The following is a 27,018-nucleotide window of genomic DNA, read 5'->3' on the forward strand; positions in this document are numbered from 1 at the left end:
CATTTAAAACTAAGCATTTAGTTAATCTCGAGAGAACTGCTTTGCTTATAAAAAACCTATTTTAATCTTGAGGAGGAGACACCGGGATCAACAATGACTCAACTTATTTACAGGATTTGCGACCTCCGTGCAGCTTCATAGCTCGCTGGCGGCCTCGTTCCTCTTTTGCAGGCCAGTGCTCGTCGTCCTATTGTCCCACAAGATGGATCTTGCCAAACAGACGATTGTCGGTGGCTAGTCAGCCTTACCAGCCCAAACTCAGATTCATATCTAACGATATTAGCCAGTGGCTTCAATCTGCCTTCCACAAGCAACACAAAAACTAAAAGCTAATTCCATGCAAGACCTACAAATCTGACGAGTAACTATATAAGCGCCATATTCTTAGTGAATGTGGGTCACTTGTCGCCTAAAATAAGTGTCACAACACAAGGGAGCGTGAAAAATGGTCGAATTAATTTTAAGCGTTTTAAACTCTTTAGAACATTCTGAATAATACCATTTTAACCACCCTCCATAGATCGTTCCTTATATCTACTTTGAATAACAAATGTTTTGGTGGAAGAATCATGTCTATATAACAGTTTTCCCAACGGGTAGCCGAGAGCATGAGAGGTGGGCCGCAAGAGATTCTAGCAACATATATTTTTGTAAGGGTTTAGTGTTAAAATTATTATAGCCCTCCGGGGTCCACCATGCCTCATGAAGTGGATACCCTTAATTGGAAAAATTCTGGCAGTCGAACGTAATTCTGCCCAAATCACCTCCTTGTCCAACCAATGGTCTGGGTTATTAATAATTTTTATGTCTATAATTTATTACATTTAAAATATATAAATTTTATTGAAAATTACCAAAATTAATTTTTTTTATTATTTCGCATACCTTTTACTATTATAGTTATTTTTCCCATTCTTATGTTTTTCTTTTTCCAGTATATGCTTTTATATTAATTTCAATGGTTACATTTTTAAAAACCCTTTTAAACACAATTGCTGTTTGAAATGTCATCACCTTTTCTTGTAATATACACTTATTATTATCAATTAGAAAAAAATCCGAGAAACAAAGACTATCAGTAAATATTATAAAATTTTAACAGTTTATAAAGTCATTTGTAAGTTTTATCACAGTAGAATATACAACAAAACTTTTCATAAAATAAGTAACTGTTAATTTTAACCGTGTCTTTTGAAATGATATAAACATTTTTGTGAATGATATTATTACATTTTATATGAATAATCGAAATTAATTAATTGGTCCTGATGAATTATTGTGTGAAGCCCAGTTAGAAAAAATTATGAACCTGTCATTTGTGATGTTTAGAAATTGGGTATTTAATCGTCATATCCACTATCGGTATACTTAGTAATTCCCATATCATACCCACCATATCCAGTAGTATTTAATAAAATAAAAATATAAATTTATATTTAAAATAATAAGGATGCAAATAATTCCCAAATAGACTAAACTAAACGTAGGCGGACATGATAAATGAATAAATAAATAGAACAAAAATTTATCCGGGAACGACAAAGGCTGTCCTTGAGCATGGTCTGTTGGGCCAGCAGTTTCGGTTGGAGAGATATTTAAAAACAAAGAGATCATTGACGTTCGATATCGACTCTTTAAACCGTTTCCAATAGTATCATGGAGATAAAAAGTTTATAAATATTAACTAAAAATATATATATCACTAAACATCAATCAAAAATACTAAGGAATAGTTTTATGAACCACATTAAACCCACCTTTTATTAATATGAAATTATACAATAATAACAAAAACTTTTGGAACGGTTTCACTCTCTCTTTCTTAATATTTGGCACTTGAAGATTTTCCATTTTATACATTTTGAGAAAAAGATGTTTCAGAGCTCATTGGAAGTTTTTTGTTTATTGTACATTTGACATTGGCCCTCTGAAAAAGTCTCTAACTCAAAATCTAGAAAGATTCATATATAGTAAGACAACGACCTTAATTTAATTCATTACTCCCAAGTTTTTGAATTAAACTTAAATGGCTGGTATCATAAAATTGGTATATTTGGACATTGATATACAATATGAAATTGTAATAATAAAAAATGAACTCCACTAAAAAAAAAAAAAAAAAGAAATGTTATAATAATATATTCCAACTACTTAATAAAGAATGATTTAATTAAATCTGAAGTAGTTTTATAATTGTAGTTGAAAAAAAGTATCAACACTACTGAGATGTATGTAATTAATTTTATGATTTACTGTAAATTATTACCACTACATGTCTTTTAAAATATAAAATATGTATATTGGAAAAAGTAACTCTTAGTTTTGAACTTTATGGCCAGTTTACAATAATTTATCCGAATTTTTAAACTTCTGTAACGGCTGAAAAGACAACCTCAGAAGCGAAAGGCCAGCAGACAATGTAGATTGGTACAGTGAACCAACCTGTGCTCTGACCTAGCAAGGCCGCTTGGACATTCGTTCCGGACCAGAGGAAACACCGCTTGTAGAATGTCCCAGGTAGCTTTTGCAATATTTTTCTTATAGTTATCAGATTTTTATACGAACACAAGTATTGCCCTGAATTCCAAAATAAAATTAATGTTGTGTTTGAATTTTAGTTAAAAAACAAACCGAAGATTGAGGAATTGTATTGATCAGGTAAAACAGAAAATAGTTTTATGCTTGTCACTATTCCAAGTTCAGAATGTTCCAAGGCACAATTATTAGCAATAAAAATATTATCCAATATAGGATTAGATATAAAAATCCAAAGGACGCCCTGTACACTAAGGTGGTATAATGGTGAAACTAACAGCCTTCAAATCGACAAGTTAAGTAATATTATATATAATAAGATATAATATTACATCTATCAACTAGTTATTTGGTTTCAAATCGTATTCAATTATTCAATTAATAATAAAAAATAATTAATTTAATTTTAATATAAAAAATCAATCAAATACCAGCAATGACAAATCTTAACTGTTATTAGCAGTTAATAAGTGATTCTTTCAATTGACAAAGTAGCTGATTTACATACAGGAAACATTAATTCTGACTGGGCAATCCCATATTTTCCTGAAGCACCAGTATAGAGCCATATTAATGGTATTTTTTTTAAATTTGGGAATAATTTTTTCTCTCAACTCTAATAACTTAATTCATTAAAATAAATATAAAATATGAATGGTTATGATAGCCTTATCTTCTTTTTTTATATCATATTATTATTCTGCATCAGGCTTCATTTTCATGTGTCAGGCTCTGAATTTCCTTCCGGTTTCTAAAAGATTTCTCCTCTTGTGGTCTGATATTTTCGAAGGAGTGAACTTTGTCAGGCAAACGGGTTAGAGAGATCTCTAGAAGAATGAACTGAAATAAACTTTTCAGCATACAAATCTTTAATTTATGTGCACTTCTTGACAGCCGTAATAAGGCCCTTCTGCGCCCTCCATTACCGTGAGAGTCTGAAAGTTTTTCTAGAATTTATGTAAAAATGCTCATTGTTTCAATATTAAAAGATTGTCATTATCAAAGTAAAGATAAAATCCCATTTTGAAAATGAAAATGGTTCCATGGTTTATTTTGAACTCTCTTGGTACCTACGTCCTTGGAAAGTTAGATTTCAGTATATATTGAAATTTCTGGTCTTTAGGATAACAAATTTATATTTATTTTCCCATTTAAATTTAATTAAACGATGGAATATTCGGGCGGAATCTATATGATTTTTTTTGCTATTACTTAAGAACATCTTGCTATTTAATGGCCTAAGTAGTTAGTTATCTTGTTAAAGTATTTTTGATTATCCACTCTTCAATTATATAAAAAAATAATTACAATTAGCAATAAAAGAACTGTAAAAATAGATAGCTTTTTGTCCTTGAATACTCTTCGATTCGGTGTTAATTTTATTGATGATAGCTAGTGAAAACTTTAAAAATGAATTGTGAACATTAACATTTATATTAAATGTTATTCAAAGCGATTAAATTAATTATTAAGAAAGGCTCAGCACAATTAACTGGCAGTTAAATGGTTTTTCTCCTGTTCTTCTTGCGAAACGCTTTTATTGTTTTGTAATATATATTACTCTGTACCTATACGAATGATAATGACAAATAAAACTCTTTTGAGGTTTCTGGTCTTTAAACCTTTCATTTCAGATTTATTTAAACTTCAGTTGCATCTTTATATGTAAAAAGAGACATAAAATAAAAAACCCATTACGTGTAATCGTTTGCTACAGAACTGAATTTAACGAGCGAATTGCATCTTCGACAGCAAACATCTAATAAATTATTGGATAGTGGGTCCTATAACCATATATCTTCATCAATAGGAAAACTAAATCTACCATCCTACAAAATTTGAACTAAATCGGTGACCCTAAGACCTTGCACTCTCCTTGTTAGTCCAAACAAAACATCCAGTGCCGTTGGGCGACTTCAGTCACTCTTAATGATAATGCTAATCACTTTGAACAACATTTATTATTAATGTTAATGTTTACATTTCTTTAATAAAGTATTAGGAACACACATTAATTTATTTAATATACCATAAATAATTCATAACAATGAAAATCTTCTATATAAAGCGTTAACGAACATACTTTTGTAAGGAATTTTTTTCTTGTTTTGAAGTCCTTAATTCATATTTTCTGTTAGGCCATTTATTCCTCAAACACCCTGTATATACGTGTCATTACCATATTTTAAACCTAATTTTATTATTAATGTATGTTTTATGGCTAATGTTGATAAATAAAAATCCTATAGAACAATAATTTTAAAATGTTTTGCGCCCCGGTTCAAGATACCTCCTACGTCGCACATGTCTTAAAGCTGCTTTCATTCAGTAGTGAAAAAACGTTGATTAAAAAAAGTTTTTTTTTCACTTGTTTTAATCATCCTCGTGCCTGTAATTGTTTTCCTTACATGTCGTCGAAAGTAGGAAGCCCCAAGGTGTTCACATTCCAAGCTGACGTGCAGGAAGGAACACTGTAACAGGTTTCTTGAGATGAGCCGGCGCCATTTCTAGATGCGGTTCCATTTGCGAGGGACAAAGAAGTGCGAAAGGAGGACAGACAAGAGGAAGAAGCGCAGAAAGTTGAGCAAACTCGATGAATGGGGAAAGTGGCTCCGCACCTACAGCACTCGTCAGTAAGTTCGTTATGGCTGATGAAGAAACCCAAATTAAAGTTCCTAATCATCCCTCTGACTTTTTGTATTTTGTGTTTCCTCGGCCTGGATTTCCAAAATTAGCTTTCGTAAATGATGCTGAAGAAATAGCTACACAATTAGATTTCTGTTTCCACTAATTATCCGTTAATTTACAAATATATTATAAAGAACTTAAAAAAAAACGTAGACACGTTTTACAATCGTTACCAACAGCTTCATAAGTATACACAAAGAAGGATCTTGGTAGGATGATATCATACAACCATTTTTTTTTTTTACTTACATTGTTTTAATTTTTTCTTGCATTGCAAAATTTTCAGCAATCTTACACATTTTATAAATATTGATATCTACCTATGTACGATTTATAAATATAGAATAGATATATAATCTAGTTGTTGCTGTTATTTTTAAAATAAATCAAATTATTAAATACTTTTGGCGACTTCAAAGGCTGGGTAACAAGGAGTAAGGTAATAATCCAGCATGGCAATATAGCACATTGGGGAATATAGGGAAATAATATTTTTAGTTATAAGACACCGTGGCATCAGAATTATATAAAAAATATCTGCTTTAAGTTCATTTACAATTTCAATTTTAGTTTTGTCAAAACAATCATTTGCCATGAAAATCGTTAAATGACTTTAATTTTCTAGTCTGGTGCCTTCACAAGGTATACATTTAGATAATGCTGAAATTAGCTCCGGTGAGGTGAAGGTGAGGGGTAAATTAAAGTTACTTAACCGACTTACAATTGAAAAAAAAAATAATTCAATTTAATATATATATATATATATATTTGAGATAACCTTAATAGATTATGATCAATAGAGATCAGTCATGCTTTATTACGTTATAGTAGTCATTAATAATTATATACTTCTAAAAGACAATCATGAAAACAATAGTGATTTTCAATTTAGAATAGAAATATTAAAAGATTGGAACTTGACAGTACTAATTTTTTTGCCGTGAAGTGGCTAACTTACTCTATTTAGCAGTCTCCCCCCCCCTCTTAAATTCCAAATCCATAAAACTATAGCCGCATCTATAAAAAATCCCTTTAAAATGCATCTCTCTCTCAAAAAAAAATAATATTGATGGGACAATATGTACCTTTGCTCTCCCTGGTCTTACTATTTCTTTAGTCTCACTCAATATCGCGTTTATTCAGATATTACTTTATTTTTTGCTATAAGGTGAAAAGAAAATAGATATACATCCATACATGTTATCAAAGGAAATATATAAACTCTTATGGTGTATGATAGTAACGGAAAATTGTTAATTTGTAAACTATTTTCCTATGAAATGGTTTTAGTGAAACAAAATTAGTAAATGTTTATAAATAAGGACATCTATCGTTTTGATATTTATAGCAGTTTTGTTATTAATAATGTTCATTGTAAAAAGTAATTTTTTATAGTTAAAAAAAATAGTCAGGGGATATCAGTTATTAACAGTCATTACGCTGTCTTGTTTAATTTAAGAAAAATATTGTTATCTAGTACGTGAGTGAAGTCCAGAATCCAAAAGAGTAGGAAAAATTAAAATAATTCTGTATCAAACATATACATTGTATTTTTTTCTTTCCTCACCACCTACGTAAGTTTTAATCTACAAATCGTATGGCCTTAATTCTATGTGTCTGTTTCATGATTATCTCTTGAACCGATGAACCTATTTTCTTTTTTCATGTTGAATTGGTTTTCCTATGTAAGTGTATCAGATCGGCCGTCTTGAATACCATAAGCCGAAAAACCTTTATTTCGAAAAATTGTGGCGCCAAAACAGCTCCATCGTTTTTGACCAAATTTATTTGAAAGTGGAATGTATGCGCCATTGCTCTTAAAGAGTAGATAGATTTCAATACTACAAAGTAAAAGTCAATACTGGAGACGCATTGCCGCGAACACACACTGATGAGTTGCTCTGACAACAGTTGAGACTAATACTATCATCATTGTTAATTTTAATGGCTCCACGATGATAGATGAGCGCAAAGTATGTCAACAAGAGGATGTTTGTGACACCGGAGTGGTTAATCTGCTAACGAGTCAGCTGGGGTCCCCAACCTAATTTCGTAAACAACCCTTGCAATTAATCAACCCAATGAATTAGAAAGCCATGTCACTTGATTAAAAGAGTTTTTTCAAATAGTGTATTACAATAAAACCAAAAGCAAGAAGAAAAATCCAAAATCTCCTCTAGGTTTCAGCCAAGACTAAAATATCAAGAAAACTAATTTCTGGTAAATTTTAAATTTGTGATGTATGATCCCTCATGTTAAAGGACAACATTAATATTCACATTAAAATTTATCTATGTAGTTACAATATACTAAGTAGTTTCTATAACAGTTTAACTTAGATATCTTAGGACTCTGAGATATAAATTATACAAAACCAGACTTACTACAAAAACTAGACCACATTTTATTTTTATTGAATGATATATACATACATATTACAAAACACTTAAAGGAAGTAAATGAGATTAATTCCCCTTTTATTAATCAAGGTCTGAGTCGGTTCACCAAACATGTTTTGCGCCTCTACATCTTATAAATAAAAAGAAAAGATGCTGTTTAAACAGACATACTTTAAAAAAAAAAATGTTTAAAACTTTAAACATTAATATATCGTACTGATACAATCTAATAAAATTAAAGCCATAATATTAAATATTGAACTAGATATCTTCATGGTCCTTATTTTATTAATTATCGACATAAATTTGATGAAACTTGTCTCTCATTACATCACTGGTAATAAGGAAGCCTGTGTCCACCATTATTAATTTAGAACTCTAAGCAGTTCGTCATAATAATTTTTCATAATTTTTGTACAGGAATCAAATGTTACTAATACTATTTTTTATTCATACCAACGATGGATTGCGTATTTTTTGAACATTTATATTATTTTTTTTCTATTTCAAATAAGATTCTTACAGTATATTACACTTATTGAAGCAATTTCACAACGATTTCTTCTACCATTTTGAATCTTACAATTTGACCAGCCTCCTTCGTTTTCTAAGGTACGATGTTATTTATTAACATAATTTACGTATAAAATGATGAATTTGTATTGTTATTGTCATTATGAATCACCATTTCAGTTATTATTAAAGTTTAAGCTAAAAAAAAAAGAATATTATTTGATTTGACTGAAATCTCATTAGCCCAGAGCTTTAATGTAATAATGTCCGCCATTATATATTAAATCCTCTTTCAGAATTCTTTACAAGATGAATTTTTTTTTCAGATCTCATGTGAATTGCAAAGTTATACAAAAATTATTATTGCTATTATTTATTCACATTATTCACTTATATAAATATGAATAGCGAATTATTATGAACAATTTTATAAATTAATGACATTCAAATCACAGATTGCATTTATTTATGTAATTTCTAACAATCAAATCATTATATGTATAACATATTAAGCCCTTGTTTTAATAGTTATTACACTTTTTTTAGGTTGATTGTTGTAGAAGGAGGTAATCTCCAAAAGGTTCAATGAAATATTCCTTTCTTATGAAATGAAAATATTTGTTTCACTCAGAAGATATTTCCAATCCGGAGGGTATTGCTACTACTATTCCAGTAAAGAAAATCGTAATTTTTCGTATGTACAAAAATAAATTAAAAACAGTTAAAAGTGCCTATTTCTAAGAGAATGAGCTACAAAAACATGTTACCGTTTCCTAAGTTTTATTAATTACCAAAAATGTATGCAATATATTGGCCTCTGGAGGAAAAAATAAATAAATACAAATATTTAATTTGACATTTTATTAAAATTATTAACGAATGAGTCTGACTTTTAACTCTAATAGAAATCAGATCAGACCGTCACTTCTATTTATGAGGCTAACCAATCACCTCATATTAAAGGTCACATATCCACTTTATAGGTAGTGGAAGCTTTCATTACCCTGTAGTGAGACTAATTCATTCCATAAAACCGACTTTTGGCTAATAATCATTTCTGTAGATAGCTATCTGTGACTGAGATCTACAAGGGCATCTACGGGAACCTGGGCATAATGACAATCCACATCCTTGTGTGGTCCATGATAACTCCTACATGAGAGAAAAAATTAAGGAAGCCAAGGAGACTTATAATTAAAAATGTGAGATGGGACAATGGGACAATGGCATAATGGTTGGAAGGAAAATAATATCAAATTTAACTACTACTAGAAATATTTTCTTACTGGTAAATGTTAATCTAGGCGCAGGGCTTGGGTAAAAATTCTGCAGGAAACGAGTAGTGTTCTGTTTTTATATTAACACATGAAACGGATCTTAAGCATTGTACTAATTATAAAAACATTTGCAGTCTTCAAAAATTGGTTATAGTTAACAATTAAACAAAAACAAGATCCATTTCCTTTAAAGAGGATTCTCCAGTTATTATAGTTCTGTGTTGATCTTTCAGAACGACAGATATTTATGGGCTGCTATTGATGTATTCGTTCGTCAATATAAATTCTAGATTAAAACCAGATACAACCATTCTCATTTACAAGTCTATATTAAAGTACAAACTTCACAGTAAGAATGTGATGTTTTGAGTACAGCAACCTGTACGAAAGGTACAAAATTATAATAATTTTAAAAAGAAGATCCTAATAATCTAAGTAGATGCTCCTTGGTTTATGAGAATTAGTCTATTTCATCGTGAAATACAATTGGAATCAATCCATGGGTTAAACAAAAAAAGTTTTACAAATTTCAATGCCCAGTAATCCAGCAGTTGAGTGGCTTTCAATGTAGGAAATCCAACTTCATCTCGAAGTTTGAAGCCCAGACAAATGCAAGATATTCTACAATAAACTCTGTATTTATTTGTTTTTATCATATAATTATATCATCATTATTTTATTTTTTATTTTCATGTCAGTTTTTTATTCGATAATTCTATAAATGTTAGTCGATTTTTCCAATCCTTCAATCTTTAATTTAATTTTTAATAACATAGCTATTATTATTCATTCATTTATTTATTATTGTTATATAAAATTATTTAATAATTCTCACATTTTAAATATTGGGTGTCTTTTGCACGAGAATTAGCCCCCAAATAATCAATTATTATAAGCAAATTAAATTGTTATAATAATCATATAAGACCCACTAAGCCACCAAATATTTAAAAAAGAACAAATATGCTTCTCATCCCTATTTGATATTGCCGAAAAAGTCACAAAACTGGCTGTTTGCTTGAATACCACGTAGTCCATTCCAGAAAGCTGCTGTACTAATTGTTTTGTTTGTCTTTCTCTCTGGCGTCATTTATATCTACCAAGAATCTTTCTTTTTCATAATTTTTTTGCCACCGATTTTTCATCTATTACTGACTCTCGATTCACTTAAAAGGCAAGACATGCAGATCTATTCCTTTAGATCTTTCTCGCGATGATTATATATCTCTTTATAAAGATAATATTTAATTTAATCAAGCATATGAAGTAATTATTGTATCTATTTTTTTGCTTGTTGTGATATTCTTATAGATACCATAAAAGAATATATTAAAAATAAATTCTCCATTCAAATCGCCCATTCGTTCACAACCTTGTGATTTCTAGTATTGTTCCATCTTCCGGATACTTTAATATACATTATAGTGTATTCCACAATACATACACACTCCCTACTGAAATATTCATAAACCAAATGTAGATTACGTTAACAATAACACTATTAAATATAAATTATCCATTTCTAATTCATATTAATTAATTCAACTGACAGACAACACTTCTAATGTCTTAATGTATCCGTACGAATTATTTATCTATTATTTAACCATTTATGTGACAGTTTTGTCTGACGGATCAAGTTAAAATTATTTGTCTATTTTTTTATATCAAATCGTATGTTCAATAAAATACATGTATTAAATTACTTATTTATATATTAAACTGAAACGGATTACACAACCGAAAAAATCAATACCAAAAAATAAATGAGTTCACAGCACTCAAAATGTAGTGTCTAGTTCATCTTTATTTTCAATTTGTCATACCAGTGTTGTGATTTTTGTTCTTGTTACTTATAAAATTACTTAAATGTTGTTTTTGTCGGATTTTTTATTATTTTTTTTTTTATGTTTCCTTAATGAATAAAAATTATTCTTGTTATGAAGGAATATCCTGAAATATTGATTCAGGGTTAAAAATCATGTGAATAAATAAAAGAGTTGGATGTAAAGTAATATTTTTCTATGCACTTATTGTATATTCCATTTGTTTTAAATCAAACAGAAGATGATGCCTTGAACTGAAAAAGATCCTCATTGAGAATGATGGGACATAACAATAACTAGGTACTCAGAAGAGTCTTTGAATATTTTCTGAGGGTGAATATTCAACGACCCTATGTTTCCAGATCTGCACCGACGATCAGCGGACCACGAAGGATCACAGAGGCAGGAATGAAGACATCTCGCCAGGCAGGGGTAGAAAGCGTGAATCCTCTGGTGACATCACGGCCGTGTCCTGGGATGGTATATCAGTTTATTTTGGATTAGGGTACAAAGCAATTGTGAAATTATTTATTTATATTTAGGGAGTTGTTAGTGTACATCTCAATTTAGAAAAAAACAAACAGCAATAACTCTAATTTAGAATACCGTCAATCGAACACTACAATTATGATTGAATATAAATTATACCGAACTTTTCAAGTCAACACATAAATATCATCTCTATCCCCTATGTAGGGATATCCAACATAATATAAATTAATCCAAATAAATTTTCTTAAACCTTTTTTTTGTTTATTTCTTTCCCTCCCACGTTTTTCAAGAAGCACTTTATTGCTTCAATATATGAAGTACGGAGCTTAAAATTAAATCATTTATGTCTGTCCAGCGGAATGTACTGCGCGGGAGTCTTTTTGGATATACAGCAGTCTTTTGATCGAGTTTGGTACCCAGGACTTCTATACAAACTCCGTAAATTCCTACCTCCTACATACTTCCTCATCATCCGTTCCTTTGTCACTGATACATTATTCCAAGAGAACCACAATGGTTCCTATTCATCCCTCTATTTTCAATCTGCTGGTGTTCCTCAAGGTGGTATCCTCGGTCCCATCCTCTACACCGTCTATACAGCTGACATCCCAACAAATCCTAAAACTATCCTCACCACGTATGCTGATGACACATGTGTGCTCGCCGTTAATAATAACCCTTTGATTGCATCACATATCACAACCCTCGAAGAATAGTGCCGAAATTGAAGGATAAAAATAAATCCCATCAAATCACCTTTACTCTTTGTCGTTCTGCAGACTGTCCTACATATACTTTAATAATGTTGCTCTTACTCCTGTTGAACAGATCCGCTACCTTGGACTACATCTTGACAAACGACTAACTTGGAATCCTCACACAAAAAGACTGAAAAGACAGGAAACTGCATGTCGATTCCGACTATTACATCACTAACTAGACACACGGTCTTAACTTCCAATTCATTACAAAAGACTGATCTACATGACAAGAATAAGGCCCATCTGGACATACGGAGTTGAGCTTTGGACTTCCTCTAAACCTTCGAATTCCTCTCCTATCCAATCCTGACAATCCAAAATCCTTCGTAAAATCCTCAATGATCCTTACTTTGTTACCAATAAAATCATCCATAAAGACCTAAATGTTCCATGTGTATCCGATCTAGCCTGAACCAGATATCAATCCTTCCATTATAAACTCCCTAACCACTCAAATCCATTAGTTTCTAACCTTACTTCCTTTTTCATTCCTGGCGATCCTCCAAGGCGCCTGACAGGAAGATGGCCTCGACACCTTATGTTGTAAAAATGTTTTTAGAGAACTAACAATGGTTAGTTTCTCTCCATGGCTGTATCATACCATTATGATACACCTTCATATTAACTTGTTGCATATGATGTACAGTTGTAAATGTTAATTAATAAATTAAAATAAAAAATGTCTTCCTAGGTCCAAAATTTGAATTATATTTAAGAGATGTATTGTGCAGTCATTGATTAACAACGAATGGGACTCAATAATAGTTCTTACAGCTAATTTTTTCGTAATTATTTCATGTAAATGGGCACAAAACCAGAAACATTGACAAGAAGAACTATAAATTCGAGAAATCGAACGAGCCAGGTGAAGGACAATCGATTAGTTATGTTGCCAGTTCCACCAATAGAGGTTGTGCTTACAACCGTTATCTGTTAAGATAAAGGATCGATTTTAATTCGCGTGAACCATTAGAGGTCACTAAAATGAACATTACGTTTAACGGTTGACAGCTAACAATACTTACACAAATTGGCACTTTGGTGATTCCCTTTTATTCATAAAAAATGCAGAAACAGATATTTACTCCAAAATGTACATACTTACAAGCATATTAATCTTACCAGAAATACATTTCTAATGTCACGACAGTGAAACGTGTTTTATTTTCCCAAGAATCAATTTAACGAAAATTATAATTACATTTATTATTGGTACATCTACTATTCAGTCGTACAATTCAATATACGGTCAACAAAAACTAGCAAAAAGTTGTTAAGTAGATTGGTCATGATACTATTACCGTTTTCCGGAATACATTTCATAAGTTGTCAGGTTCGCAGTTATCCTCCCATCCACACTTCAGTCATTTCTAGAGCCTTCCACCTGTGATGACCTGCCATACTAAGACAATTCTAGTATCCGCAGGGTGCGGTGACCTACCCCAAATCGGAGGTCATCCGTCCGGAAGAGTATTGTCGAACAAGGACATCCGGTACAATGTACTCCAGTGCTGCCAATAGTGTGTGTGAGTGTGGCAGGTCATTTTATTAAAAATTGGGACTAAAGTCAATGACTTATTTAGTTCGTATTTACGTATTTAGTTCTAAACGAAAGTGCATTTCCTAAAGACCTCCATCTCGAACTGCCCATAACTATATATGAGCAATTATCGCATTTTATACAAATTTCATAATTCTGATTTCACAGAGAAAAAATTGCATTTACAATAATTTTTCTCGATGAACTGTTCCTAGGTAGGCTACTGATGATGTTAACACAAAAATCCTTCATAACATTAATTTAAAAAAATATATATATAAAATCATGACTGACGCCATTGAGATGAAAGATATAGAAGGAAATAGAGTTCATATGAAGGAGATAGAAAATACTACAAAATCAGCAAATGCTCTGTTATTTTAATTTTTTGTGAAAAAATAAACGAAAATATTTTTTTAAAAGTATAATTCAGAACACTTTCATTTTTAATTCAGCAAAATTAGAAATTTGAATTTTCTGTAAATTAACTCGGAAATATTTTACCTTTTTTATTGTAAAATGGTTATAATATTTTTTTATAGTTTGACATTGACGGTGCTTTGGTTTCATATTTTGAAAATTTATTAATCTTCCCTCATACTTGAATTTTAGTAAAACATAAACCAAGTTTGAATAATAAAAATGAGCTTAAATAAAATAAACTTTAAAAGAAAAATATGGTAGGTTATCAACTGATATCTTGACCATATCTTTAAAAATGCTAACATTTAAAACTCAATAAAAGTTCATTTAAATTAGAGTAAACTTTCTAAAATATGAGCCTTCATAGAGCTGTTTGCGTTCAATAGTTTTCGAGAAACCGTCTTCAATAAGCAATATTGTTTCCTAATAACAAAAAATCAATATTTTTTTCATGTATTCTGGCAAATATCATGAAAACTACCAATCCATTTAAATGACGTACATATGCCTATTAGTTCTCAGGAGTAAAAGTAGTAATTTCCATGATATTTGCCAAAATAAATTCACAAAATGTTGATTTCTTGTTGCTAGAAAAAAAATTTGGTTTATGAAAAATTATATCTCAGGAACTTTTAACTAACTTAGTAGTTTTACTTAGAATAATGATGTTCGCTGAGATAGACATGAATATATAAGTTAACAACATACCAAAATTGAAGAATGTAATAAAGATGTGTAGGAGAGAGAAGTAGCCAAAGTAAACTGAATCAGACGGAACAAACAGAGCGAACAGAACAATTGTCACTGTGGCGCAAAGTTATAATAGTGACAATTACAAAAAAAAACGGTAAATCGTAACAGGTTAATGAGAAACGTCAACTTATGACAGGTCAGTAGGTAGTTACAGAGGGTCTAATAGAAGATAGTGTTGTTTAGATCTCCACATTTAATGAGGTTGTATCACGCTTAGCGGAGTGTGCAGTCTGAGATTAGACGGAAAATATAAGTCAAATATATGCTTCCTTTTAACATTTTAACATCGCTGTTATATTATATAAAAATGTTAAAAACATACAATAATAACTCTAATAAATTAGGAGTATTTAATTTAAAAATTATAATCATAAAATTATAAATAATATCTTATTAAGAGACATTTTTAATCATTTTTTTATTCATAAATTTTTATATTAATAATTTAATTGATGCAGGTTTAAGTTTTCATTCTCTCCAGGCGAACCTTCGCAAGATAAAATCCTCCAACAACTACGAAGTACAATTAAAATAAACGGATTCTGATTCAAAGGTATTTAAAGTAAAACGATTACAAATTTCTTGAAATTATGATATATTATTTAAGATTCGATCGGGGTAGCATGTATTTAACAGGTATTTTAAAAATTTAATTTTAATTAATAGAGCTGATATGCAATAAGGATATAAAAACTAATAGGGGATGACTATCGTCAATGAGAAGTAAATTGAGTATGATGAGATGCAGTACTGCAAATAGAATTCGATTCTACATATTGCTACTATAAACTTTTGATCTTATGGTTCGATACATGATCGATTGCTAGAAAACAGGAACTATCCATTACCAAAGGACCCTCCCTTCGTCACGGGATCTCGTTATCCTTGGCTTCGATACAGCTTTACGTGTTCCTGACATTACAGACAAGAAGATCGTTTAGTCTGAAGTGGTACCCCTTCCTTTGTTCACAAAATAAATAGAGTAAAAAGTACATAAATAATATAAAATAACGATCCCACTTTTGTGACACTTTCTCTAGATTTCTTTGGAAGGAGGAAAGTTCTATCTAAATTAATTTTGAAAGTTTATAATAGGGGAAATTGTTCGATCCAAACTACAGCTATCGGTAAACTGCAGTATGAAGTAACCCCTGAATTCGATTATCTGAATTACATATCCAGGAAATAATACTTTCTCACCTAGATAAATATCTTGCGTATTTCTAAGATATTTTTGGACCTTGTAAAAAATATTTATTTATTATCTTTACTGTGGTTCTGATTCCATATGGGACCTAAAAATCCTTTTAAAACAATAATAAAAAAAAAAGGAATATTATGTGCCCATCCATTTGAAGAAACATATCTCCTATTATCATATATCCTAATAAATAATCGCAAATTATATAAGCTAGGACTAATAGTTTCCCCCCTTAGTTAGTTAATTATTCTTACTGTAAAATAACATTTTTTTTATATATATCTAAAATCTTTAATGTCTTCTATATGTTGTACTAATAGCCTTACTGCTTCGTAACAGGCGTGATTATTACTCTAATTTTTAAATTTAAGAGCCAAAAAGTTCAATAAAAATATGTTGTATATTAAAACATATTTTAAAATATATTACATCATATATTAAAATAGAAATATATTTCTCTATTAAATAAAAAAGGTTTTTAGTGATCACTGCGTAATATTTTATTTTACACATAAGGGATAAAAAATTGAGTTTAACTGATGAAGAACGCATTTTGCGAAAAAAACAAAACAATAAATGTAAACGGTTATCTACATCAAATCATCCATAATTAAACCGGAGTAACAGTGTCATACTCACCCTTTATAATAATATATAGCTATGTTTTTATATATTTATTAATTAGTAACCTTTAGTGCTTATCGCTTATCGAGCAGCGAAATGGATTAAAAATTTAGAGGAAAAAGTGATTAGTTGTTGAAGAGAAAATAAATTAAAGCACAAATTGAAATGCTGGGATAAAGACTTGAATTTTTTATCCTGCTTACACTATATTGAAAATACAAACATATATAATAATCCAATTTAAACTACAGAATACATTCAAGTTACAGTTATACAATTTGAGCAACGGAGTACAATTAAATGGACTGTTGTATAATTTACAAAATGGGAGTTGGTCTGTCGTTAGCGGACAGAGTTTATCTCCCTAGTATATATTTAATAATATATACATATTTATAATATATATACAATTCAATTTCCTCAAAATTAACGAAATTCAGTTAGGGCAATTTAACTAAGGAGAGCAGTTTAGTGAATTTCCTCCTGTTTCTATTTATCTATGAGATAATTTTTTTACTATATGTATTTATTATTATAAGAAATACTCAATTTTGGTACGTCACCATATGGCATCCATGGATTCATCACTGTGCACATTTCGAAAACGAGAGAAGCAGTTGAACTCACCTGAAAAATGAGAATACATTATTAGCATATATTGAAAAGTTATAATTAAATAATATTGTGATTTAAAAAACATTAAATTCATTTAAGTGGTTCTTTTTTTAAATTAATTAATCCAAATTCGAAAAATAATTAATTTATTGAAATTATAAGTTTGAGAAATTAAAAAAGATATTTATTTTATGTACTTATAGGAACAAACTATTCTCGATACTTTCAGCAACCAATCAATATACTTTATTAAAAAAAACATGAGTATTATTCGCAGTATTATTACCATTGTATTGATGCACACTTTGCACCATTGATTCTTCACATACCGTGAACCCAACCACAACCCTTAAAATATCTATATGCTTTATATGTGAAGAATAAGTGCCACACCACAGTTTGATATTATTGTTTTGTTTCTTTAAGAATAATACCATAGTGTTGTTTTAAATTATTTACTTGTTAAAAGCATGGAACTTATTTATTTATTTTTTAAAGTTTTGTTGTTTATGTTTTTTAGTTAAAATTGCTCACAGGCTTTGACAGACGGATTTGTTTCCTTTTTCTATGTGTTTTTAATTTAAAAGTACTTGAAAATGTGTCGAGAATTAGTGAATCTTTAGAATCTGCTTGAAGTTGATGAACGACCCCTATATATAACATAGATGATGGATTTAAGATGATATTGCATTTAGAAATACCTATTTCAACACTATATGATATTTTCAGTCATCATCACACAAATTATAATTTCAATATTTCTAAGCATACATCAGGAGTGATGATAAAAATATTTTTACTTAATTTAATATTCTAAAATATTTTGCAGTTTTTTTATGTGCTTACAAATAATAAAGTCCACTAAGCTGTTCCAAAGTTTCCAATTTGATTTTGCCAGAAACGAAGTTCTCTTGGAAATCATTTTTCCAAAAGTGTACTGGAAGTGAATAACTGAAGACGAATTTAAAATAGTGCTTTATTTTTGTAGATTTTGTATTTTTTAAGATGCCAAAAATGCACTAGAGTGAGTAAGTGAAAAATTTGGATTTTTATCCATCTCATCACAACGCACCATGATTTCTACATATGTATTCAAAAATTATTTCATAGGTTGCACCAACGCAATCGCAGTTTTTTTCTGTGAGATATTTCGACCTGGTTGATTTTAAGAATTTTTTTTTTCAATTTCTTCTTTTCACCGTCTTCCTTTCGGAGACGTCACAAAAAGCGTGGGATCGTTGGAGGATTTTTCCTTTATCACAAAGTTGGATAACACATCCAGTTAGAGCTCGGAGACATAATCGCGTTATACCCTCGAAAGTAACTTGTTATGCAAAGGCAGAATAGTATATTTTAGTTAGGTAATACCGAAAGGAATCGTATATTCCAACTACAAGTGATAGTCGAAATAACGGAAACCCTACTAGCTCAGTCGAATGGAACGAAGTTCTACGGAAATATTGAAAGTGATAAATAGTATTTCCACACTGAGTAACAATCTATATTTGAATTCATTGAATATTTTTATTTTAAATAAAGATGAAAATGTCAAGTTATATTTCAAAGTGTATTCTTTCAAACACAGTATTACTATTTTATAAATTGTAAATAGCAATTATTGTTACATAGGTTTTGAACAGTCAATATAGATATGGAGTAGACTCTCATTATAATGCAAGTCTGAAGAAAATGAAATCAACTGTGCAATACCGATCACAAAAGATAAAATATTACAAAAAGAGTTTTAAAAATTTGAAGACTGAGGAGGGAAAACTAGGTAACTTTTTTTTCTTTTTCTAACTTTAATAATACATGTTTCTGATCATAGATGACCAACAGGTTGGAAAAGTCAAAAGAAGTAAAAACGAGGTTGCTTGTCCTGAAAAAGTGAGATGCTTCGTTTCCGCCAGCATTCTCAATTATTACATGTAATGTGTATGTTGTACGTTGTATACCATTTCGTAAGTCAAAATAGAAGAGATCTTCTATTTTATATTCACAAATAATTGAAATTAAAATTAATATAAAATTGTATTTTATATTAATCAAGTTTTTCGGATCAAAAAAATAAGAAAAAGAAACAAAAATGTACACAAAATTTTTGGCGATGAGCTTAAATGAAAATAAACCCTTAAAATCCTAAACTGAACCCAATTCCCTATATAATCTTAATTTATTTTTAAAATCCTCCTTCATTCGACATCAATAAACATCTTAAAAAAATTCTCTTACATCTACTCTTCAACTTTGACGTCTCCTGTTCTTTACTCTAACTATTTAAAAACTAATAGTCCATGTTATTTCTTTTTTTATATACTTATAGTATTTTTTTATGTACTATATAGTTTATATAGCGCTATAGTTTTTCTATAATTAATAGTACATCTTATTTTTATTTCTTTTTGTCAATTTTTATATAACTTTTCACTTATATTTATATGATTTTTAACCCCACCTCACATTTTTAGCATATTTTTACTGAGTTTGTATCTTTTTTTAGCCCTAATGAATCCCTGTAAAGTGGGGTGAAACGTCAATAAATAAATAGTTGTTAACTATTTTTTGTTCCTTTCTACTGAGACCCTCTACCATCTTCTTCATATTCAGAAAAATTAGGTAAATTATTTATATATAATTCTATAATATGTATATATATAAATTCTAAAAACTAGAAAATGAATAAATATTTTTAAATTAAAAACAATTTAGGTCCCAATCATATTATTGTTTCTTACCAGCTCTGGAAACTCTCTGAGGTCACTTGACAGAATGATTAAACGTATAAAAGTTTTTGAAACATCATGTTTTTTTGTTAGCTCTGACGAAGAGTTATTGAAATGTTGAAGATTTATTAAGATTGAAAGGCTGATTGGTCGGTACAATTTATAGAAAATTTTGTATTCCTTATTTATTTTTTCTATTTGACGCGCATCCAACCAACTTTTATTTGAATAAACTGCAGACCAATGTAAAGTTACCAAAGAAAACTAAACTACATTATGTAATGATGAGAGATAGTTGACCGTGGATAAATTATATGAGGAGAAGATGGTTGGGGGGTGCGGTCAAAATATAACACAAATAATTTTTTTTTTTTTTTTTTTTTAAATAATTTATTTATTGATATTTACAACTGTATACACATATATACAACAAGTAAATTTGCTGTAGGTGACATAGTAACATGATAAAAACATGTGGAGAATCTACCCACTGATAGAACTCCAATAACATTTCTAGAGAAGAAGATCTCGAGGCCATCTTCTTTTCAGACGCCTAGGAGGATTATTAGGTAATGAAGGAGAAGCCAGGTTAGAAACAAGTGGATTTGGGTGGTTGAGAAGTTTATTATGGAAGGAACGGTATCTGGTTCTGGCCAAATCGGCAACATATGGAATATTGAGGTCCTTATGGATGACTTGATTTGTGACAAAGTAAGGAGCATTAAGGATTTTGGACTGTAAGGATTGGATTCTGGAGGAATTTGATGGTTTAGTGGAGCCCCAAAGTTCAACTCCGTATGTCCAGATAGGCCTTATAATAGTCATGTAGATCAGTCTTTTGTAATGGATTGGCAATTTAGACCGTTTGTCTAGTAAATGTTGCAATAGTCGGAATCTACGAGCAGTTTCTTGTCTTTTTAGTCTTGTATGAGGATTCCATGTCAGTCGTTTGTCGAGATGTAGTCCTAAGTAACGGATCTGTTCGACAGGAATAAGTGGGGTATTATTAAAGGATATTACAAATAAATTAAAATAACTTATTTAATAGTGCCAGCGTTTCGGTTAGAGTTTCCCACCTTCATCAGGGCTGTTCGAAGCAAATCTGGCAGCCTCATACATTATGTAACATAACTTGATATTCGTTATTCTTAAAATTAAATATGATATATCCAAAATAAGCCATTTTATGTTTTTTAAATTTTTATTAATTTTTCCTATGTCACGTGTGAGAAAAAAATATTGAAGCTGATAGTGTATGAGGATGAACAATGGCGTAAGGAAGTAGTGGAGGAGGATGTCGTGAAGGAAGTACGGTCACGAGCGGAAGAGGACAAGGACCATCTGCTGACAGATCCTGGAGTCTGTGAATCCTTGAATAAAGGAACTGTCACCTGCTATAGTGTTACTAAAATAAAGGAACTGCTACCTGGCATAGTGTTACTGAAATTACTTTTATCTTATGGTTCGGGCTGTTTGTATTTTGTTACTACTTCTGTTAGCTCACCTGCATCTGAAGTTTGATCTCCAAAAATTAGATAAGTCGAATCATTTAAAAACTACTTATAAATAGAGGAATTAAAAAAATTAAAAGATTTTTGGTATTATCTGGATCTTTGAAATGTAGTAATAAAAATTACTGAATTAATTGGTTTATAATTCCATCTAACTTCTATTTTGTAATAATTAATTATTTTTAATAAAAGGAAAATGGTATGGGTGTGATCAAAATAACTCTAATATTAAATAAACTATATATTATGAATCAAGGTTACCCCCCACTTTGCAGGGCTTCATCAGAACCAAAAAATAAATAACTAACATAATATAACAAAGTACTTATTTCATTCATGTTAATAAAAGGTACTTATTTACTTTGCTCTTTTTCATCTATATGTTCTCATATTTTTTCTATGCCTTAGTTTATTTTAGTTTATGTTATCTTATTCTCTTACATTGTTGCATTATTTTAGTTGTTTATATCTTTTTAGCTTTGATGAAGCGCTGCAAAGAAGGGCGAAACGTTGGGATCACGTGATCCTAAATAGTTTGGGTACAATTTGAATTATTTTAATCGCACCCGGATCATCTCCGGTCAAACAGTGATGTTTCAATTCATTATGTTTAACTTTAAATATTCCCATAAGAAAGTAGGATTCGACTACCTTTTGGCCATGTCTGAATTAATATGGAATCTGTTGAATCTGAATAAATCAGACAATTTTGTAGTTGTATTCTTACGAAGCATTTTGCCGGCCACACTGTCAGTAATTGTAAAGACAACTGACTAATAGGTAGATATAACAATTATATTATAAAAAATATAGTTAAACACATTGGTCAAAATTAAAATCAGGTCCATTGCTACTTCGATTTCAGTAACTATGAATAATTGGATACAACACACACATTACTAAGCCCATTAAGCAAACGGGGCGAAGATATGAACACATATAATGAGAGAGAGGGGAGGAGGTCAGGGGTCAAACCGTGAGGCGCTGACCATACTGCACCATGTTTCTGTTTGCTCAATTTCCACCGCCTTTCTAATCTAGACAGAAAGTGCAACTTCGAGTTCTTGATTTTACTCGACACTGTTCAATTTTACACTTCTCGTCACGGATAAATTTGGGGTGATTTCGGAATATCTAAGATATCGCCACTCTCTGCCTCAGGCTCGAGCCGGTACCAAACGGATCTAATAGTACAGCATCCCGATACACAAACTCCTGGCCATGGGATATACTTCAGCAAGTAATTTTAAAAATGAGTTTCTATCTAATTTAATACAGTTTGGAGTATTAATTAATTTTTTTTTAAATTTCTTTACCTCAATGTAGAGACCTGAAACTCAGGTCGAAACGTCTCATAAAATAAATAAATATTGTTTTGTTTATTTATGTTGTTCTTTGCTGACCGCACCCTCCGACAAACTTCTCCAATTGATAAATAAGAAGAGTAAAAGACCGAAAATATTGATAAAATATCAGATAGGGGCTTGAAGGATGATCAAGTAACTATAGATTGGCACGTTCGGTCCAGACAGCTTCCGGAAGACATATCCGTTAGTAACGGCTGACTCAGACCGGAACCGGAGGTTGTTACCTCTCTTTAGTCCTTGAGGGCGGAGTATCACAAGAGATTTTTTAACCAACTGATGGTGAATTAAGGATTCGTTAACACTATACACATTAAAATAACATCGAGAAAAATACGAGAGTATGGACCACAATCTTTTCTGAGCGACAAGGATTTTCAAGAACGAAATATTGATTATATTGCTTTGTTTGATGCGGAAAAAACCTAAAATGAATTGAAAAAAGGACCCAAGGTATGCCTTTTTCCGAAATTAATTAAATATTCAAATTTCAAAGAAAATCCTATCCTTATTTTTTAAACTTATCCAACTATTTATAGTCGATATCGTTTCATCGCTTTATTATCCCGTTTATTATCATTTCATGATAATTTGTCCCCTTTTTTCACCTTTCTATATATTAGTACATTTAGTCGCCGCAAGCAGAGTCGTAGTGAGGACCTTCTTCACCCTTTGTGAATTTGAAAAATCAGCGCCCAGGACGAGTTTGATAAAATGCGCCCTCCATGACACAGGGTCTCATAAATATTTTATGATTTCTATAAAATTACTTATTGCTTATTGCTTTATTATCAAAACACTGATATCATCAAAGAAAAACTTAACCACAATTTGAATATGAAAATGGTTTCATGGTAAATTTGGCGCCCTTTTTGCATCTGTGTCTGTGGGACTCATCTCGCCACTCCTATGAAGGAGACAATGAAAAGAATAGAAATGCTGACATTGTAAGAATATACCATAAGCACTTTGCTACTGATAGTGGATTTGGTTAACGTTATAAACACGGTGTTTTCTAAGAAAACGATAATCATTTTCGAGAATGAAGTAGATAATATCATCTCTTGTTGGTTGGAGTAATATAAATAATAAAATGACTTAAAGTTATGCTTATTCAGTTTATTATGTATTTAGCTAACAGTCAAAACATGTTCTTTACTTCTTTACGAATTTTACATAAATCAAAAAAATCAATAATTTATAAACTCCCTTTTTTTCACTTTTATTTATATCGCTGAAAATTTCATCTTCATTTTTTATCATATTATTATATATTTTACTTTTATTATCATGTGCCTATTTTTCTTATAATCTTAATATTTATTTAGATGTTAATAGATGGCTGGTAACGAAATGTATGATTGTTTTTTTACCTCAGGAGTGGCCAACCCGCAACCTTCCTTGTACATGTTTATCGGCTCGCGAGATTCATCACACTTTTACAAAATATATTCATTTTACAATGGCAAAAGTAAATAAAAACTAATGAATTAAAAAAATAAATTAATTGTGCATATATACATATATATTAAAAATCTACAGTCAAAATTAAGAGAAAAAATCAACTTGGTTTTTAAAATAAAATTCTTGGGAAGAAACGACAGCCTGTTTTATTTATAACTTTAGATTAAGAACTTATTAAATAACTAATAATAACTCATTATGTTATTTTTCACACTAAAAGAATGTCTGTAGTGGATCTAAATCTAATAGTGGGCAGCTTTTCTGAAGTGGCCCGCAAGATAATTAGGGGTTGCCACCCCTGTTCTAACTGATCTAAAATATGGGGGTTAACCAGTTGGTAGCGAATCTATTCTAACCAGAGTGGATGGTCGAGTTTTCATTCTGTGTGATCACCGAGAAAAAAATTTAACCCGACTAGGCCGGACTGTAACCAGCTCCAGTGCCTCAACTCCCTCAGCTACAACGGCCTCCCTTTTTTTAATGCCATTATAAAGACAATCGAAAACATTGAAAAGTAGGAGAATGATAAGAAGGATATTCATTCTTGCCTTAGGCCGAAAGTTCCTTGTAACCTCAAGGACATGGAACTGCTACCAAGCTTTTGCCAACCCGCCGTGCTGAAAAACCGGATATGATTTCCATAGATGAGTCGGTAACTGGAATGATTACCCTCGGTAGCCGAAAGTGGTTCGGTAACAGGGGAGATAACAAGCCCTCACGATCTAGGCTGCTACTGTGATGTAAATGGGGCGGTGCGGCTGCGGATCTGGGCCAATGCGAGAGTGCGTCTGAGTCAGGCTGTGACGTCACCGCGGTCACGGCCTTCTGTATGGTACAAAAGAATGAAGAATAGTAATAATGGTTTCATTGCTGAGCGGTAGTGAATGTTTATCAATCATTTTATTTTAATACGTGAAATTATCTATTTTTTATTTCAAAACGGTGGAGTAGAATGGTTCAGTTTATTCCTGATGGAAAGTGACCTAAGGATCAGTCACGTGCCTTGCGGCTAAAGCATGCAATTGCTCCAAGCGCTGGGGAGATAATACTGACCACACCTTGTTCGTGAGTTGCTCGGGTCAGTCTTGTTATCTTGGTACCCATTTAATACCTATTAGTTGGAGAAATTTCAAATTATCCCAATAGATACTGTATTTGCCAGTTCAATTAATTTATTTTTAATTTTAATTGCCTATAATAACATAATATACCCTCAGGTCCAAAAAAAAAAATGACTTTAACACCTTGTTTTGTGAGATAACTTTCTTTAATTTAATTTATTATTGTGACATGGTACCAATATTGTGAAAAAATGCGATTTTTTTCGTTATAAAACAATAAAAAATGTGAAAGATTATTACAATTGATAGTTAAGTAAAGGACACTAGCCCCAGATGCTCAGAACATAAGCGGAGAATCTCGAATATAATTATTTATAATAGGTCTCTGAACAAACCTATATCAACCTCCGGGAAGGATTGTAGGGATGGGTCATGCTGGATTGTGCAGGGAGATCAGGATGATGAGTGAGTTCCTCATGCAATGTGCTGCATTTGGATTTGATAATGTCTAATACAGATGCTAAATATTTAAACATAAATAGTAACTATAGTGAAGTGAAATATATATTTTTTCATTTCTATTAAGGATTGAAACTAGTTGGCAACTAGATGGAAACTAGTTTTAAACAAGAATTTTGTTGGAAAATAGACCTCCTTTGACCAATGATCAATAATATTTAAACTCAAAGTGCTTTGAGGTAGTGGGACATCCCCGCTATCCAAGACCCGGATGATTGTCCAAAAGAGACAGCTCTTCTACCTACAATGGACCAGATATAGAAGAAGTTGTGGGCGGAGCGAAACTGTCTATAGCTGCCCACCACTACTGACCAGGATGTGCCTTCGACTATATTAGGATAAACACCATAGGAGTCTATTACAGAAAGAGTAGGAGTAAGGAAAAAACTCCTAAATTACCTGGAATATTATCCGACCCAATAATAAAACTAAAGGATGCCAGATAGGACAAAATATAGTCAAGCTCTTGAAAGAAAAATTTAAATGAATGTTACAGATCATTCCGAAATAGCCATAGTCTTATACTGCTGAAAGCAAAACACACTTTATTCACGCACAAACATGACATACTTGTAACCTTGTTTACCTTGGTTGAAAACCTCTGCGCACAAATGCAGTAAAAGAATGTGAAATCGTATTAAACCTCACTAATCCCATTAAAGGTAATTGTGTTTTGAATTGATTAAACATATCGTTAAAAGGCGTGGTCAACTGTCCTGATTTTCATCA

At 31.0% G+C, this 27,018-nt stretch overlaps 1 protein-coding gene and 2 long non-coding RNA genes across 3 annotated transcripts in view; 1 reads left to right on the top strand and 2 right to left on the bottom strand.

Moving 5' to 3' along the window:
- The window catches only part of LOC106687074 (bicaudal D-related protein homolog), a 254,517-nt gene that overhangs the window by 22,894 nt on the left and 204,605 nt on the right, over positions 1-27,018 (bottom strand). The gene's annotated exons all lie outside the window — the stretch shown is intronic.
- Positions 8,688-15,760, top strand: LOC136796132 (uncharacterized). Its single transcript, XR_010843832.1, has 3 exons — positions 8,688-8,829; positions 11,601-11,718; positions 15,666-15,760. It is a non-coding gene; the product is annotated as an uncharacterized lncRNA (long non-coding RNA).
- Positions 17,193-27,018, bottom strand: part of LOC136796131 (uncharacterized) — a 107,883-nt gene continuing 98,057 nt past the window's right edge. The window contains exon 3 of the long non-coding RNA XR_010843831.1: positions 17,193-17,659. This is a non-coding gene — a long non-coding RNA (uncharacterized lncRNA). The remainder of the gene's footprint in view (positions 17,660-27,018) is intronic.

The sequence above is a fragment of the Halyomorpha halys genome, unplaced genomic scaffold (genome assembly GCF_000696795.3).
Source record: "Halyomorpha halys isolate HHAL.00 unplaced genomic scaffold, Hhal_1.1 Scaffold912.1, whole genome shotgun sequence".
NCBI lineage: Eukaryota > Metazoa > Arthropoda > Insecta > Hemiptera > Pentatomidae > Halyomorpha > Halyomorpha halys.